General features: G+C 35.8%; 1 long non-coding RNA gene across 1 annotated transcript; it reads right to left on the minus strand.

The window, feature by feature from the left end:
* Positions 1 to 76: 76 nt before the first annotated feature.
* LOC121068458 lies at positions 77 to 18629 on the minus strand. Its single transcript, XR_005818894.1, has 3 exons — positions 18287 to 18629; positions 11090 to 11168; positions 77 to 626 (listed from the first exon to the last, which is right to left on the minus strand). It is a non-coding gene; the product is annotated as an uncharacterized LOC121068458 (long non-coding RNA).
* Positions 18630 to 18889: the final 260 nt, after the last annotated feature.

An 18889-nucleotide genomic window follows, 5' to 3' on the forward strand; every position in this document is an offset into this window, starting at 1 on the left:
AAAACAAAACATGAAAGATAAATTTAGAAACCTGACAGGCCATCAACACCACAGTATGGAAAGGAAGAGTGAAAAATGACACTGAAGATCTGACCACAAAAACAATCACAAAATGCACAAATGGGCGTTCCTCCCATACAGCCTTTCTCCTTCCCAGACTCTAGATCTATATATCAAGACCATGTAGTTATGGTAGTTTAAAAAGAAACCAAAATCAAACCAAAACAAAACAAAAAAAATAATAAAACTAAAGACTACTCAAGTATATGATATATCTCTCTCAAATAGATTTGCACTATATAGCAATTTCTTCTGAGGGAATGAGAATCAAAAAGGAAAAATGAAATGAGAAGGAAATGAAGATAAGTAATTGGAGGAAAATAAATAGATGCCATGAATTGAAAATTAGCTTTTCTTTGAGGTGCTGACTCAGATGCATAGCTTTCCATAAAAGCTATAGTAAGAATAAAAATAGACCAGAATTTTAGTTATGAATAATAATAAAAAAGACTTTTATTTGCTTCATGTGCTTCAGAAATACCCAATTCTTCTGTTTATGAATAGGAAAATAGAAAATCTGTGCTATTCTTCTTTCAGATTTTGAGACTTAGTCTCATATATGAAACCTGAAAATAGAAAATGAAACATATCAATATCTAGCTCGCTTTACTCCTTCTTTATTTATAATCATTCAGATGGATAGCAAAAGAAATAAAATTTGAATGAAAACTGGGATGTTACCTATAGTCATTTTTATACCAATGATCAAATGTATAAGTACCAGACCCTTTCTTCAGGATTCATTTAAGAAATTTATCCAAAAAAATAATTAAAAAAAAAAAATACCAGTGCACATGGATGGTAAAGAAAATAACCAAATACATTGCTAACATAACGAATTGGACAGTAGTAAATTGGTATCTTTTGCTGTTGTCTTCACAATGTCAGGATTTCTTATACTGCCTGTGAAATATATTTTGAGAATTTGTTTCTTCATTTCCAGTTTCTGAATGTTCTCTTCTGAGAGTTCACTAGCATTCTTCAATTCTCTCCAGTTCTTTCTCCATTACTGTGCAGAATTCTTTTTTATGTTTAATCCACAATATTCTTTGTCACTTTTGCCATCCTAATCGCAGATCCTGTTACACAAAGGATGTTGGGACAGATTCACCTGCACAGAGGGATATTAGCAGGGCTCATAGCTGATGGCACACACAGACTGTCAGTGGTGAAAGTTACAAAGAGAGAGAGAGAGATGGAGGGAGCAAGAGACGAAGGAAGGGAGGAAGAGAAGAGGAAGAGAATAGAGAAAAAATAAAAGTGAAAAAGAGAAAATAGAGAAAAGAGAGAAGAAAAACTCTCCCTAGTAGCTAGTCAGAAAGAGCAGCGATGGGTCCAGTGACAGAGCAAAGAAGACCACCCTCATTTGTGTGTCCTTTCCTATGTGGTTGGTGTTGGTGGCTAAGGCACTAGAGTACCGAAGAACCTATGCAACAGTCCTTTGCTATTCTTACAAAAATATTTAAACACCTTCATGTCAGAAGTTTTGTCATTCTCACAACTGCTCACCCAAAGGGTTAACTGCTCCAGAAGAGAGACTTTTCCTTCCTAGTGGCTCCCAGGAAGGCCTGCCTTCAGGAGTCTTCGAGACCGCAAGTAAGACTATAGAAAAGGTTAAGAGAGCTGGGGCTGTTCAGCCTACAGAAGCGAAGGCTCCAGGTGGACCTCATTGCAACCTTTCAGTACTTAAAGTGGACTTATAAAAAAGATGGGGAGCAACTCTTTGCTCAATTGGATAATGACAGGATGAGGGGGAATGGTTTTAAACAGAAAGAGCGGAGATTTAGATTAGAGGTTAGGAGGAAATTCTTTACTCAGAGGGTGGTGGGGCACTGGAACAGAGAAGTTGTGGATGTCCCATCCCTGGAGGTGATCAAGACAAGGTTAGACAAAGAAAGCCCTTAGCAACCTGATCTAGTGGGTGGCATCCCTACATATGGCAGGGGAGTTGGAACTAGATGATCTATGAGGTCCCTTCCAACCTAAGCCATTCTATGATTCAGTCCTATTGATGAAGACCACTAAGGTCTGGTAAAGCAGAATATCTTCCATCTGTTGTTGACTTTGCTCACTTTCTGGTGCTTCTGTGATAGATGTTTTAAAGTAGATTTTTTCCCCATAGCATATTTATATTGTACCAGAGATTACAGACTGATTTCCATTGTAGCAACATAGTTCTATTGTGTTAGGTGCAGTGTGAACACAAATAGAGATGATTTTCTTAAATTATTCAGAAAGATTAGTTAAAATGCCAAAAAATACATGGCTTGCGAGTTTACTTAAAGTTATATACCCTATTTCATCCCTTCTTTGCAGATGGTTATGAAATAATGTCTTCCTTTGAAATGGAATCAATGTTGGATATGATGAGGCAAACGCTTCCTTCCTGACATTTCTCATTTCTTTAAAATATCATTGGGGGGCGGGGGGGGGGGGGGGGGGCGGGGGGGGGGGGGGGGGGGGGGGGGAGGAGAAGAGAAAAGAAAAATAAAATCAAAGTGCTAAATAAATAAAGTGAGAAATGCTGTAGTGTTCTAAAGTTCTGATATTATCTGGTAAGTGGGAGTAGCTTTTTCACTGATTGTTCTTTTCTTTTCAGTATGTGTATTTTATAAAGGATATCCAGTATAGCTGGGTATTACATTGTCAACAAATCAGTCATTCACTAGGAAACACAACTCAGAGTCAAATATACCAAATTGTTATTGTACCAACTAAGAGTGACAGAGCATTCTGAAATGTGAAGACATCTTATAAGCATTTGCCATAAAAATCCAGTTAGTCAAAGTCGCTTTTCCCTACAAGTAAGGTGTTGGAACACTGAGAAACAGCAGTTCTATTTTTGGCTGACTCAGAGAAGGGATTTGAATTAATGTATCCTGCCCAGAAGAACACATGAAAAAGCAGGCCACATAGTCATTTTTATGCTTTGCTCTTGTCCAATGAATATTTAAATAGTCTGTACAGAATATCATGAGTCTGACAGAAAAGACTGAGGAAGAGCTACATCTACCAAAATATATGGTACTGCTTTAGTAAACTCTGTGTCCTGCAAATGGTCAGATCCTTACACAAAAAAGGTCTTGACCCCATGTATTTCATACTTTTAACTGAATTCTCTGAGCACAAGATTATTAGATAAAAATGTAAAATCATGATACATTTTACTATCTGAAATGTGGCTTCTCTGCTTCTTATTTCAAATATACTGAAATAAAATATTAAGACTTAAGACTGAACAAAATATTTTGCATGAACCCGAAGTGACTGGGTTTGTTTTCAAGAAAAAGGAAAAAGAAATCTAACTACCTGAATGACAAAAAAAAAAAAAAAAAAAAAAAAAAAAAAAAAAAAAAAGACCTCAAATTAAATATTTATAGTTTAATCCAGCCTTGAGATAAAAGGATACATCTCTTGAATGGCTCTAATACATAGGTCTGATTTAAAGAGCTGCTGACTATCTCCTCCCTATTTGACTTTAACCCAGGTGCACTGGTAAAGGCTGAGATATGCTGCGGCTCTGAGAATCACCTCTGGAACATTAAAAAGCTGGAGGCATAAATGTCAGCAAGTTTAATTAAACAAAGAGAGTTATGCTAATTTACACTAGAAAGATCTCAGTATAGAATTTGTTGCCAGGCCCAGGGTGATGTTGCAAGGTCTTCTTCTTATTTTCATTTTATATAGTAAAGGAATGCAGTTAAAAATAAGCAAGCTAGCCCATAGCTGGTGTTCATGTCTTAAAAGTGGAAAAAAAAAAAAAAAAAAAAAAAAAAAAAGAAAGAAAAGGCTCTGTGACTTTTGTCATTCTAAAGTAAATACTCAGTATTAATTATCCTACAGCTATCTGAGACAGGTACCTTTTACAGGAAAATAAATAAGTAAATGAATAAATGAATAAATAAATAAATAAAAATAAAGTTTCATAGCTATCATAGAGAAATTTGAATGTTAATACCAATTTACCTGTAAGTTAAATTCTATCTTCAGTTATATCTAAGTCAAATTTTGGACCTACTACTCTGAATACATACTTAACAGAGTACATACACAACAGAAATAAATTACTGTGAGTGTGTCAATGCAGTTCATTGTTAATTTACATGTCTGATTAGAGGGCGAGAATTATGCCCCAAACCTAATCTACTGGACCTCCTAAAATCACAACTGTGGTATACGTGGCACTGAAGAATATGACATGAACAAGCAATGTACTGTGGAGAAATTAATATAATGGAAAAAATAATTATAGTGGCAGAGGAGCTGTTTTGAAGAGAATGGGGGTTGGGGGGAAGCATAAATGCTAGACATCAATTTAAAATTTATGCAGTGAAAATCAGATCTTTTTACGTGGCTTTGTATCCGATATTTATAGGAGTTAAATGTTTCTCTATATGAAACTTTGCTCACCTGTTTTATACAGAGGAAGAATTACCCACAAATGTTTTAATATGATGAAAGGAGTGAAAGGTATAGAGGATATTGGGTGGGATCTAGTCCTGAAAGCACTAATCTGCCTGTTTATCTAATGCAAAGTTGTTCATCTGTGGAGGGCACTGGGAGATACACATGCTGCTGAAAGAGATGTTGAGATTCAGGAACACAAGAGAACTGATGCTTATGAAGATGACAGCTTGAGTATCTGGCTGCTGCCTGAAAGCAGAGCACAACTGCTTAAGTGTCCCGGGTTAAAGCCTTGTCTTATAAACTGTGTTGGACAAATATGAGACAGACTCCAGAAAAAAAAAAAAAAAGTCTGAATAATTAAATCTAAAAGATCAGAAGAGAGCTACTTCTTTAAAGCACTTGTGACTTTGTGAATGTGACTTTGAAATGCAATCTGTTAGGACAGAAAGTTGCATAAATACTTCTAATCAAATAGAGCTTGTATATCTCTTCCTTGATTTTTCTTAATTAACAAAGGAAAATTGAATGAAGATTTTAATAAACCCCAGACTGTCTCAGCTCTTTCCTTACCCTAAATAGACAATCATGAATAGATAGAGAAAATCAAGACCCCTTCAGTTCCTTTGTCTTCTCAACATTAGTTTCTTGATAATATTTATTTGGTAAATTCCAAATATTTCAGTATGGATTCCAGTGCCCTGTGTTAGTGATCATTCTTCCTATCCTGCTGCTTCTCTTTTACCTTTTTCACTACAGAGATTCTTATAGGCATTCCCATACACAAAAGCTATTTGTTCACTAGCTAGAAGAATTTCTGTATAGCTGTCTAGAGCTACATGTGCTAGGCATTACCTGAGGCATTACTAGTCCTCAGGCTCACTTGCCTCAGACTTTAGAAATATGAATCAACCCTCTACTCTTCAGGAGTACTCATTTTACAGACATATTTGCATGTCCCAGAAATTCTGCATTTCCATATAGGAAAGGTTAACTCTAAACTGTGGAACTTGGAAAGATCTTTCAGAAATTGGATCTTGGTTCACGTTACAGATAAAATGTGATTGCATTTAAAAAGCACACTTGTTTATAGTATATATAATATAATATATACCATCTCAATGTGTATTTTATTCATTTATTTATTTTTACATATTAATTTCCTCTGCAACCCAAGTTCTGTCAGTATGCAGGGAATGACAGAATCCTCTTCATCCTTTTGCTGGAGAACTAGAGAACATTCAGCTGTAATCTGAGAAACCACGCTCAATTATTTATATCACAGATGACAATGTTACCACTTTGAGTTCTTTTTCTAGAATACCTACCCCTATTTGCTGTTTTGAGAATCTATGCAAAATGGTTATTCTTGTCCCATTGTTCTTTCCCATTTCCACTATCCTTCTGTCTTTTTTTTTTTTTAATAAGCTTTCTAAAATAACCTGCTATTTAATGATAAAATCACTCCAGTAGTTTGCAAGATATGCCAACAAAGCATAATACCACAGCTGAGTATGTTGTTATTGAAGGATTGTTTATGTTGGATTTGTAGCAGTTTTGTCATTGCAAACTTCAAAAGGTCAGCTTTGTCGCAGTAAGAAAAAGGGAAACTTTTGTAATCACAGTCTGGAAATACTTTTTCTTGCCCCTTTTTATTTTTACAATTAATTTCTTTCTCTCAAGATTCTGGGGACAACTATTCTCAGGTCAAAGTCTGAAATAACTCACGAGCAAAACTATTGCCAGCCGCCTGTTCTGGTAAGCTTACCACATGTAAAGCTGAAAGCTCATGCATGAAGTTCCAAATGAAGCTTTAGACCCTAACTAAGTGTTAGAAAACAAAAAGTCCTGTTGACAAATCTGTATTATGCACTATTCACTTTGCGCCAGGGGAGGTTTAGGTTGAAAATTAGGAGACATTTCTTCTCAGAAAGGGCAGTCAGGCATTGGAATGGGTTGTCCAGGGAAGTGGTGGAGTCACCATCCCTGGGGGTGTTCAAGGAAAGGTTGGACCTTGTGCTTAGGGACAAGGTTTAGTGGGTGACATTGGAAGTAGGGTGATGGTTGGACCAGATGATCTTGAAGGTCTTTTCCAACCTTAATGATTCTATGGTTCAATGATTCCTCAGATATAACAATAATTCAAGGTTCCTATTAATAAGAGTGGAAAAAGTCCAAGTTTTTCATGATCACAGATGAAAAAAATGTACTTGAACAGTTACTTGAACATGTAAATGGCAAACGGTGTAGAACAGATATACATGGTAAATCATGTCAGAGATAATATTTGTAAAACAAAAATGCTGATTGCATATGTCCTGGTTTTGGCTAGGATAGAGTTAATTTTCCTCCTAGTAGCTGGTAGGGTGCTGTTTTGGATTTAGGATGAGAATAATGTTGATAACACATTGATGTTTTAATTGTTGCAGAGCAGTGCTTACACTAAGCCAAGGACTTTTCAGCTTCTCACAGTCCTGCCAGCGGGCAGGCTGGGGGTGCAGCAGGAGCTGGGAGGGGACAGACCCAGGACAGCTGACCCAAACTGTCCAAAGGGGTATTCCATACCATCAGACATCGTGCTGAACAATTAATATGGGGGGGGCTGGCCGAGGTGGGGGGACCAGTTGCTTGGGGGCATCAGTCAGCGGGTGGTGAACAATTGCACTGTGCATCACTTGTTTTGTACACATTATTATTAGTAGTACTATTATCATTATTATTATTATTTTCCTGTCTTTTCTGTCCTAATAAACTATTTTTATCTCAACCCACAGGCTTTCATTTTTTTTCCTGATTCTCTCCCCCATTCCAGAGAGCTCCCTCTGGGGGAGGGTGAGTGAATGGCTGTGTGGTGCTTAGCTGTCCACCAGGTTAAACCACAACAGTATAGATATAGAATGAAATTAAAATTGCTATCAGATTTGAAACACGGATAGCTAATATCAAAGTAAATTCAAAGAAATGATATCAGGGTTATTATGTTAGGGTATTTTTTTTATTGAAGTTCAGCAACAAAGTTTTAAGGATTCAGACATCTGTAGATAGCAACCTCTGTCTCACTGTAATACAGGTAGCTAACCATGATTTTAAGATTTTGTCAGAGTGCAAACAGGCGAATAACTATGTTGGTTACTTGGACTAATTCTAATCTTTTGCCCTTGGAAGTCCCTGAGTCTGCTGTAAATTCTGCTTAGCGCAACAAAATCAAATATATCGAGGCTGTGTGTAATAGTGACTCATATGGAAAATTGATGCTCATAGTCATTGATTATTCTTTCTCTAATGGCTATCTTTTACTATTTCTTATGTTATCTCATACTAAGAACTACACCCAGGCTTACTGAAGAAAACTATTATTACTGACCAAGAAAAGAAAAGAGAGGTAATCATACAAAAGGTGTATCTGGTCTGCTGAAGCTTGAATCTACTGCAGAACTAATTCTCCCATAATTTTGGAGTAGAAAGCCAGTCCTTTCACATAGGGGTAGGGAAAGGAGGGTCAAATGAAAATTGTCAGTTGAAACCTAGTAGAATTTGAAAGGAACATGTCTAGGTTCCATAGAAAGTATTTCTTTCTTATACTAAAATTACACAGAGAAGAGCAAGGTGCTTAATACCTTGTTCACCTTAGTCTTTATTTGTAAGACTTGCCTACTGCACTCACAGGGTCCTGATACCAGTTGGAAAGTATGGAGCAAGAAACATTTACCCTCTCTGAAGAAGGATCAGGTCCAGGAACACTTAAATAAATTGGACATACATGAGCCCACAGGATCTGATGGGATGCACCCAAGAGCAATGAGTAAGCTAACCATTGTCATTACAAGGTCACACTGGATTACCTTTGAAAGATTAGTTTGAAGGGAACTGCAGGCTAGTCAGCCTTGTTGAAATCCCTGGGAAGGTGATAGTGGAAGTATTCCTGGAAGCTACTGCTAAAAATATAAAGGACAAGAATGAAATTGGAGTAGTCAGCGTGAATTTTTGAAGGGGAAATATGTTTGACCAGACCAATAGCCCTCTTTGATGAAGTGACTAGCTCTGAGGACAGAAGGAGAGCATCTGATATTGTTTATCTTGATTTTAATAATGCTTTCAACATTGCCCCCCATAATATTCTCACAGACAAACTGATAAAGTACAGACTAGGACAGTGAGATGCACTGAAAACAGCCTGAACTGCCAGGCTCAGAGTTTCACAATCAGTGGCATAATATCGAGCTGGAAGCTAGTGGTATGCTTTAGGGGTCCACAGTAGGCAAATGCTGTTCAGCATTCTCATGAGAGACTTGGATTATGAAGGGAGAATGCACCCTCGAGAAGTTTGCAGATAATATACAACTGGGATATACCACTCAGCTGATACATCAGATGGGATACCTCTATTCAGTGCAACCTGAGAAGGTTGGAGAAGTGGGCCAATGGGAACTTCATGAAGTCAACAAGGGGAAGTGCAAAGTCCTGCCCTTAGGAGGGGCAGTCCAATGTACCACTGCAAGCTAGGGGCTATCTGGCTGGAAAGCAGGTTTACAAAGGACAAGGGGTGATACTAGACAATAAGTTGGCCAAGAACTAGCAATGTACCCTTGCAGCAAAGAAGGTCAGCTGCCTCCTAGGCTTCAACAAGAGTAATCTTGCCAGCAGATCAAGGGAAATGATTGTTCCCCTGTGCTCAGCTTTTGGTGAGACACATATGGAGTTCCAGATGCGGTTCTGGGCTCTCTTGTGCAAGAAAGACATGGACATGTTGCAACAAGTCCAGAGAAGGACCACAATATTGATTAAGGGACTAGAACATCTATTATACAAAACATGTCTGAGAGAGATGGCACTGTGCAGCTTGAGGGGGATCTTATCAATGTGTCAATATCTGACAGGGTGAGGTTAAGAGGACAAGAGTTTTGCTTTTAAACATTAGTTGTTTTTTTTTTTTTTTTGTTTGTCTGTTTGGTTGGTTGGTTTGGTTTGGTTTGGTTTGGTTTTTAACAGACAGGGTGGTCTAATACAGGGTGCCCAGAGAGGTTTTGGAGTCTCCTACCTTGGAGGTACTCAAAATCCAACTAGACATGGCCCTGAGCAACCTTTGAGCAAAGGTTGGACTACATGATCACCAGAGTCTCCATTCATCCTCTACTATTCTGTGACTGTGATGCAACACTGCCCAAAGGTGTCCATTTTAAACAAGACCATAACACTTGGTGGACCTGTACAGGCTTATATGAGGCTTTGATCCCAGCTAGAAAAACAGTTACAATCTAAACTTTACTGCATCTAAATTTTATAAAAAAGATATTTCTCAGGAGATTTTTAGAATGCAGAACAAGTGGTTCATAAATTCTGGGAAGGGATTATCAAAATTATGTGGAAATTTCAGAGAAAAAAATGCAACAGGTAGTAAGTACTGTGTAATGTTGTTTCTATTTCCTAGTGTTAGACACTAAGAACTGTTCAATATACGTTAGAAGACTGTCATGTTCACTTTCTGTCTTCTTTGTTGAAGCTGACTGAGTGTCTTTCTTCCTTTCCTAGAGTGCCTCATTTAGAGTGTCTCATTTCCCTGGTCTTATTAATCTTTACCAATGTTTCACAGTGCAGAAAGGCATTTAATACTCACTTATATGGCATATATATTCCTTTATTTTTAAAATTGACTTTTGTTTTCTCTGTATAAATATAATTCTTTTATATATGAAGCATAATGTATAATTGAGTCTATTCCTCCTTTCCTTCCCTACGCACACAGCATAGTCTTGCTTTGTGTGTTTGTGTATGTGTTTGTTTGAAAGCCAAAATAATGTATTCATCTGAACAGCTGGGTAACTTTCATGATACATGCAAATCAGTTTAAAAAGTAACAAACCTCAGAAAAATGTGGCAAAAACCTACAATGGCTCAAATTGTAGATCTAATACAAACCTCTCATTGTTCAGAAAATTGTGTTCATTGCCTTTTAATTTTAGAAAATTCATTACAAAAGCTTAAAAAAAAGATATATTCTTTAGCATTATGGCATATTCAGGAATTCCATTTTTATCCTGTAACTCTATTCATTTGGGAACATGCAGTGAACCAGCAGTACAAGGTTCATTTCAGAAACTTGGCAAAGTAGAACAATGTCCTACCAATGACAAAGAAAAAAAAATAAAGAGGCATGTTTCCAGTTTTCTATTTACTTGTGTGCTTGTTTTTATAATACTGTAAAAAAATGTAAATTTGAGATGAGTGCTGGCCAGAAAAAAATAAAACGAAATGTACAAATAATGTATTTTAATGCTCAAAGCTCATTTTGCACATGGACAGATGCAAGATGTAAAGACTTTCTACTTGTTGAAAAACAAACATTATGACATTCAAAATTACATATACAGCAGTTTAGAACAGTGTTGAAGAAAATGGTGGATTTGAATTTCATACTCTTATTTTAGCATTGAAAATGATTTAATTTTCCTGAGTTAATTCCAGCATAATTTATGAATTAAGGATTAAAATCCTGACAAATTAAAGAACTGAAACTAATCACACAGTGTCATTGTTATTAAGTAAATATTTTACTGGACATACAAAACAATTAGTTACCCTTGAAAACCTTGGTACTCTTCTCTAAAAAAATCCAGACACTACTAACCTTTCTATTTATCAAGTTCAGGCAAGACATCTTTGCCTCCTGTTTTCTTCTAAGTGTTCAGAAAGTTGTATGAAGAATTCTGAAGGAGAAATCAAGATAATCCAGTCTGAGTTCACCATCCGACCATATAGCCAGGAGTATAAATTACATGCTGAGCTTAGTTTGTCTTGTCTAATCATCCAGATGACTACACCTTACAAGTACGACACTGCTTATAAATATAATGAAATTTTATGGCTGTGTTCTCCTAACTAGCCTGTAAAAATACAACACATTATTATGACCAGTAAATAGTTGTGGTAATAATGAGAAAATTAACATCTTCAGGCCTTTTGAAATATTGTTAGTGCTTGGTTAAATAAATGTGTGCTTTAGAGTTTGAAAAAAAAATGGAAAGAATTATATTTATCAATGTCATTATGTTTCTACAAGGAGAAATTCAGCAGACATACAGGAATGAAGCAACAAGCTTCTCACATTTTGTTTAGCTTATTATAATGCTATAACTTCTTTAATTGTAACATTACCTGGTGATACAGACAAAATGAAGTGACAGAGTAGAACTGGAACATTAGTAGGAACTTGCTTACTAAAACTGAAATAACTAATTAAAAAGTAGGTTGTTTATTATCATTTACACCAAATGTTGTATTTTATACAGTAAACCAGATTATTAAATATCATTCACCATGCAGGTTGTGCTTGTGAATTTTATAACAAAATGCTACACAATTTAATTTGCAAAAGTGCAAAACTACACTATTTTTTTTCTTTTTAATCAGAAGTCACATAAACATCTGAATTATATTACATTTCTGCATATTAACATAAATTTATCTTTATTAATAGGCTAGATGTAGCAGAAAACATAATATTTAGTTTTGATAGATGTGTTAGAAGCATTTTCAAGAATTGTACCTGCAGCTGATTGCTCTTTTCATTGTTTTATGATTTTGTAATCATGTTTCCTGATTCCCTACCACTTTTCATTTCTATGTAAAACTGGCAATCTGACTTTCACAGCTGCCAAAAACAGGTACACGTTCTAACTCCATCAATCTTATTCTCAAGCAGGTAGGCTTAACACTGACCTCATCAGCACTGATATCAGCACATCACAACTGCAGGGTCATACACTGCATGCATTTAGGAAATTATACTGACTTAACACTGCTGATCTCCCAGCTAAGGATTTATTTTATTTTATTTTTATTTATTTATTTATTTATTTATTTATTTTGTTAGAGTTCAGGTCTCATACTGAGAGCTGTCATAGATTCAAATTTCCTGTGGAGTACAGTTGCATAACATGTACACAAGCTCAGGCAAGTGGAAACAGCAGTGGGCTTTTTAAGCAAAATTCAAGACAGTGACAGAATTGAATTTTGAATTTGAAATTGAATTTTTATGACTTACACTGTAGTTTAGTAATAATATAATTTTTTAAAGACCTCTTTTATGGAAGTTTCATTTAACAACCTTACCATCTTATACACTGTGGTAGCTGGCTTTTGCTTATTTTCTTTGTCTGATTCCTGAGGTAGGACACTTGGCTGGGACCCACTCCATCCAAGTTCAAACATTTCACTAAACCCAATAAGGAGCCTAGATGACCCCCAACTTCTGCCTTATCCACCTTCTTTAGTACCCATTGAAAGGATCTGTCATTTCTAGACAGTGATTCAAGTCTCTGGAGGTATTGTTTTGTTGTCTTAGTTAGGCTAAGAAGGATCAGACATCACTGACTGAGCTATGGGAGAGACCTTTGAAAATCAGACACTGGTGGGGGACTGTCTATATACTTATGTAGCATGTAATAGCAACTACATAATTAGTCAGAAATAGAAACCTGATATAGATCTGTAAAACATTTTGGGTTGGAAAAGAATAATATTTTGGCAAGAATACTCTTAAGGTCAAAGTATTCCATTCCACTGTAATTATATATTTTCAATGGTATTACCTAAGCTCACGCCTAAGGACTTTTTAAGTAGCAGTGCATGTTCAGTGACAGGGGAATTCATCTCACTTTACCTGTTGAAAAATAACCCCCTGAAGTCTAATCTATCCACCCTTTCCAGTCTGTGGAGAGACATTTAGAGATGACAAGGCATCTTCCCAATCTTAATCATCTATCTCTGTATGAGATCAATTGCCTTTTGGAAATGTAAGTTTATCCCCAAGAAGGGAAGGATTTGATGAAGATATTCTTGGATAACTAGACTAGATTCAGAGTACTAACTTTTAGACACCTACATGAAGTGAGATGCACCCAACATCTGTTGGTAGCCTAAGAGCTCATAACTTCAGGGGGAATTTAAAAGCACTTAAAAGTAAGATTTGGGCTCCTGATATGTTGTTATCACAAGTTCATTGCTTCTATCCATCATTCTAGTTTGTGAATACCTTCCAGCAGTACTGAAATGAATGACATTGGTCATGTGCTTAGTGATCTTTCCCAAATTCTGGATTTCATTTTTAAACATACTTAAATGCTCACTTTTTGTGTTTGTGAAATGCATCACAGGAGTGATGATGTTTGTCATTAGTTAGATTTGGTACCTCATTAAAATGCGATGCATTAAAGTTGGTGATCTTTTTTATTTTTATTTTTATGACAACAAGAATAAACAATGTATGTAGACATAAAATAGAAGAATATAATTAATAAACTAAGAATCAATTTATGAAGAGCAGTGCTGTTCTCAAAAAGACAGGGCTTAGACTGTTCAGATTTTTACCTAGGTGTTGTATAGGAGAATAAGACAATCCAGTGAAAAAAATATAAAAATAAAAAATAAAACATAAAAAAATAAAACAGGCTTTTTAAAAGGATTTTGTTATTCTTTCTATTTCAATTTATTTCTCATCAAACCATCATGAAAAATTTCAAAAAATATTTTAGGTTTATATTCTATGTTTCAGTACTTGCCACTTCAAAGATATATTGTACAGAATAGTTCTTTGACTCATTTAGTAAAACTATGCCACCTACCCTTTGCTCTGGAGCAGGGTCTGGATAATAAATTACTGTTGAGGTGGATTTTCTTTGCATGTATTTTTAAGTGGCTGTCAAATTTTTCTATAGCTAAATCATTCACAGTTCATCCTAGTAAGAAGAGGGGAGAAAATGTGTAGCTGAATCCCCTCTGCAAACAGGGACTATTGAGAGACTCTGTTGCTGTGAAGCAGAAGCAGCAGCCTGTGGCTGAGATTACGTTTGAAGGTCTGTATTACTGGGAGAGTGGAAGCCACGAACAGAGAGTGAAATCCTCATTTCGATGAAACAAACAATAAAAGTGCCATTTATTTATGGTTAATATTACTCCATGGGAGTTTCAGTTCTCAAGCAGAAAATTCTCCTGGCTTGACTAATATATATACACACACACACACATATATATACACACCACTTTTATTTTCTGAAGAAACGTATTGAATCAGATTCACTGTGTCTTGAGACCTTTTGGACCAATGATTTGTTTCCCATTTTGAACATGTAATACACCAGGTACATGAAAATATCTGATTTATACAGCAACAATAAAAAAACCTCTTGGGTTTTCTGATTCTAGACTAACATAGGAATTTAGAAGCAAATAAGAGGATTTTTTTTTTTTTTTCCCGGCAAACCAAATTTATATTCTTAAAAAAAAAACAAAACAAAACAAAACACAAAACAACAACAAAACACATGAAAACAATGAAACTTTGGCCATATATCTTCAGCTTCATTAAGAAGGAAAAAAAAAAAAGTTTTGTGTCAATAAATATTAGCAATATACTTATGAAAGTAATTAAGAATTAATATAGTATTCAATTAATATGGAATTTGAGTTAACAGATAGAGGCATATATAGTTGATTGCTGAAGATGAATAAACCAGTCAATTGATTTAAATAAATGTCTGGGAGTCTCATGGAATATGATAGGATAGTTGTCTATCTCCTTGGCTATGGAATATTAATAAATAAATGTAAAGTCTTTCTGTTTCAAATCTGAAGAGAAAAAATTCACATGAATACTGGCAGTGGCTCCTGCTGATTTTTTGACACTACAGCATTTAGAGTTAAGCCAACCACCCTGCTGTTTTGCAGTGCAAACTGAATGGGAAAATTAAGGGTAAATTACCATCAGCATGCATGATATTGTAGGCAGTCTCAAAATCTGCTCCTGGATGCAAGATCAAAGCATTTTACTTTCAGCAGATGTAACAGGAGGCCATTATGAACACTTGTCTAATGAACCATGTCTAGCTCCATGAACCATATCCAATCATGCAGGTTTTGAAAATACTGTGCAGAAGAGTCAGCTACAAAGTTATACTCAAGATGGGATTTTTCCCCCTGTAATACTCTTTGCTATTTCTGGAATCTTCATCAGCTTAAACTTTGTAGAATTACTCCAACAATTTATGTAAAGACTGCCAGATTTGAGGTGAGGATGCAATATAACATATGTACTGCTGGTGTTGTGGAGTTCTTTACCTGAAACATTGTTTCTGCTTCTGACTCTTCCCCAAGGAAAGACACTTCCAATTTATCAAAGCCATACTGGGAATGTGGGAGTCACTGGCTCATCCCTAGATCACCTTTGGCTGAATGTTTCTGTTGTATGGAAGAAACATGCTGTATGTCTCCTTGTTTCTGTTTCTACCATAGGCACTTGTTAAAAATTCCCTTCTTTACAAAGTAGATAAAATAGATTTGAAATGTGTAGCTGTGCTTTCACAGAAAGCATTTACACAGGCAACATCTACAAGAGTGTGTAGAGTGGATTGTGCTGTCCTCTGAGGCTGTATAAGACATTTTTGATTTTTACCCCACCAGAGGGTAAAAAGTAAATCTTTTTTTTTTCTTTTTTTTTTCTTTTTTTTTTTTTTTTCCTTCACTATGATATATGATCAAAGTTCCGAGTTAATTTCTCCAAACAGTTGAATAGGTGAGGTTAGTTGTTCCAAAAAGGGGCCCACATTTGCACTCCTTGTACCAATTTCAGGTTCACTGCACACTTACAGGCCTAAATCTGCATGAGAATGTGGCCTTGGCAGCTTGCCACAGCCCATCATGGCCACACAGCTGTGGCATCATCTCAGCTCTGCAACCAGGGCTTTGTTCTGGGCTGGAAAATCCTTCCCTCCTGCTGAGCAGTGGCTCCACAGCAGCCCATGAGTATGCTCCAGCAGCCAAGCTCCCTCTGCAAATGATATCCTGCACCACTGAGTTCTCTGAAGGTCTGCGATCCGCAGGATGTGCAGCTATCTACCCGTGGCAACTGATTAAGTTTGAACATCAGGCTTGGCAAGCCTAGCTATTGCTGAGTGGCTCCATACCTAAATTATCTACTGTCAAATGCCAGTTCAGTTATGAGTGAAACTGCAAATGGGAGTCTATTAAAGTTTCACATTTCTCCACTGAAGTGCCATCGATTAGAGAGGCTTTCAGAAGACACTGACTGCTGAATGTGGAGCTGTGTAATGCATCATCTTCTCCTCTCTGATAAAACCTTGTCTTTAGTCAAGTAAATGTTCATTTCTTGCAGTGAATTCTGAGGCCATACAACTGCAGTCTGTTGAACTCTTGGCAGAGATGAGTGTAAAGACAGATAGTTTCATCACACATTGAGTGATCTCAAGATAAAACTACCATTTTTAATAGATTTGTCACATGACAGATTTAATATGAAAAAATTTCAGTGTTATTTCACTATTGCAGTTCTTTTGCTAGTTCTCTCTAACCTTCTGATGCATACCCCTTTATTTAGTCCTGCAAATGAGGATAGCGTTTCTGTGAGGAGACCCTCTTTCTTAAGCAGGAAAACATATGAGCCAAATGCATCTTAGGACTTCAGGAAAAGTCTCTTATGACTTTTGAAGTTTAGTAAATATTTTTGTCTTATTTATTTATTTATTTATCTTTAACAACTATCTGGGATTTTTGAGATTATGGCAAATTATCCAGAATTAATGTGTTTTGAAACCACTGGTATTGTGTGAAGGATTAAAAAAGCAACAAGGAGCAATTATTTTATTATTATTATTACTATTTTATTATTATTATTATTATTTTATTATTATTATTTTTGCTGTGGTCAGATTTTGTGAAAAGAGGAAATGGAGAAAATGATGATTTTTATTAATAAGATTTTTTTTCTGTGTGTGTGTGAATTGCTCTTTTAGGATATAAATAAGTCTGTAATGCTAGAATATGTTATATATATATATGTATATTATGTATGTACACACACAAGTATACATGGTTATATACATGTGTATGTACGCATATATATAAATTAAAGAGTAAGTGTATATAATATATATGTATATCTGTGTCTGTGTACAGTATGTTGTATGTTTTTTCTTTTATGGCCTAAGTGTAAATGCATAACAAATTTATAATATATTCTGTTATGGTCCATGTATATATGTATATAAAGGTGTGGTTGTTTCCTTGGTGATTTTCCTGATGAATCAGAGGATTGTGTTTTTGAGAAATATAACTGGACAGAGATATTTTACTTTTACTTAGTTCCAGTTATTTCATTCTTAAAATGATGATAAATACCCACATATCAAATATACTCAACTTCAACTATGCGAGGGATTTGCTAGGATTGCCAAGAATTGCTTGCAGAAATAATAGGCTTTCATTATTAAAGGTAATAAAGGTGTTGCATTCTGCAGGGTGAAGACTGAGTAGGAAATAAATGTGATATTGACACCAAAACCCCTTTGTCCTCTACAACCTGTCTGTAGAAAAAAACTATACGGCCCCTTTGTACTATATACTTTCTTTTCGTATTTGCATTCAGAATTTGGAACAGAAAATTGACATTATGTTAATTCCCAAGACATTTAAAAAAAATGAAATGCTTAATTATTTGTATGAGAAAGATGGTATTAAAGCATGTACTAAGTGAAGAATATTTGGAAAATCATAGCTTTATAATGTCTTGGGTGTCTTCCAGATATTTTTTTTAATGTTAACATCTTAAATTAAACAGCTCTCTATTAAATTTTAGATAAGACTTTGCCAGAACCTTTGACTTGGCTGTCCTTCAAAGTTAGAGTTTCAGGAGTTTGGTTTCTGTTTCCAAATGTGATATGACAGTTTGTGAACCCGTCTGTGCAGAACCTTCAATTTCTGTTTGATACTGGAGATACTCCATGAGTTCATGTGTTAAGTCTGTAAAATACACTTTGTATGTGGGATTGATGTCCCTCTCTATCATCTTTTTACTTCCTTTTCTGTGTTGCAGTTTTAAAGACAGGTGATCAGAGGGCTGCTAAACACTGATGATCCTCTTTTCAGGTGGAAGCCCGTTTGGACAGAATGTTGACTCCTGTTCAGGACAAAGCTGTTATAACTCCAAACAAAGTAATAACTCCAGGGAGTTGGTAACTAAGCAACAGATCAACTGCTGAAAAGCTTTGATCTCCTGAAGATGCTCATTTGGGAACTTTCTGACAAGGAATTTTCTGAGGGCTGGTGAGTCTAGAAGGAGAATCTAGCAACAGATATCTTAAAGTCTGGCAGAAGAGAGAAGTGAGGAGGTTTTTATGTTGTTATTGTTTCTTCTTGTTGTTGTCTTTGTGTGGTCATATATATATATGGTAACATTTTCAATTGTATGACCAAGTAAGGAAGAAACAAAGTATTTGGAGACACTGTAAATTGACCCCACTTCTCGAAAGAAGTCCATGCATAAACTCATGGCATTCTGGCAGAATCTGACTGATGTCTTATGGTTATAATTCTTGAAGGTTTGGAAGAAATTGAGACATTGAATGCATTCATTGTT

The sequence above is a fragment of the Cygnus olor genome, chromosome 3, assembly GCF_009769625.2.
Source record: "Cygnus olor isolate bCygOlo1 chromosome 3, bCygOlo1.pri.v2, whole genome shotgun sequence".
NCBI lineage: Eukaryota > Metazoa > Chordata > Aves > Anseriformes > Anatidae > Cygnus > Cygnus olor.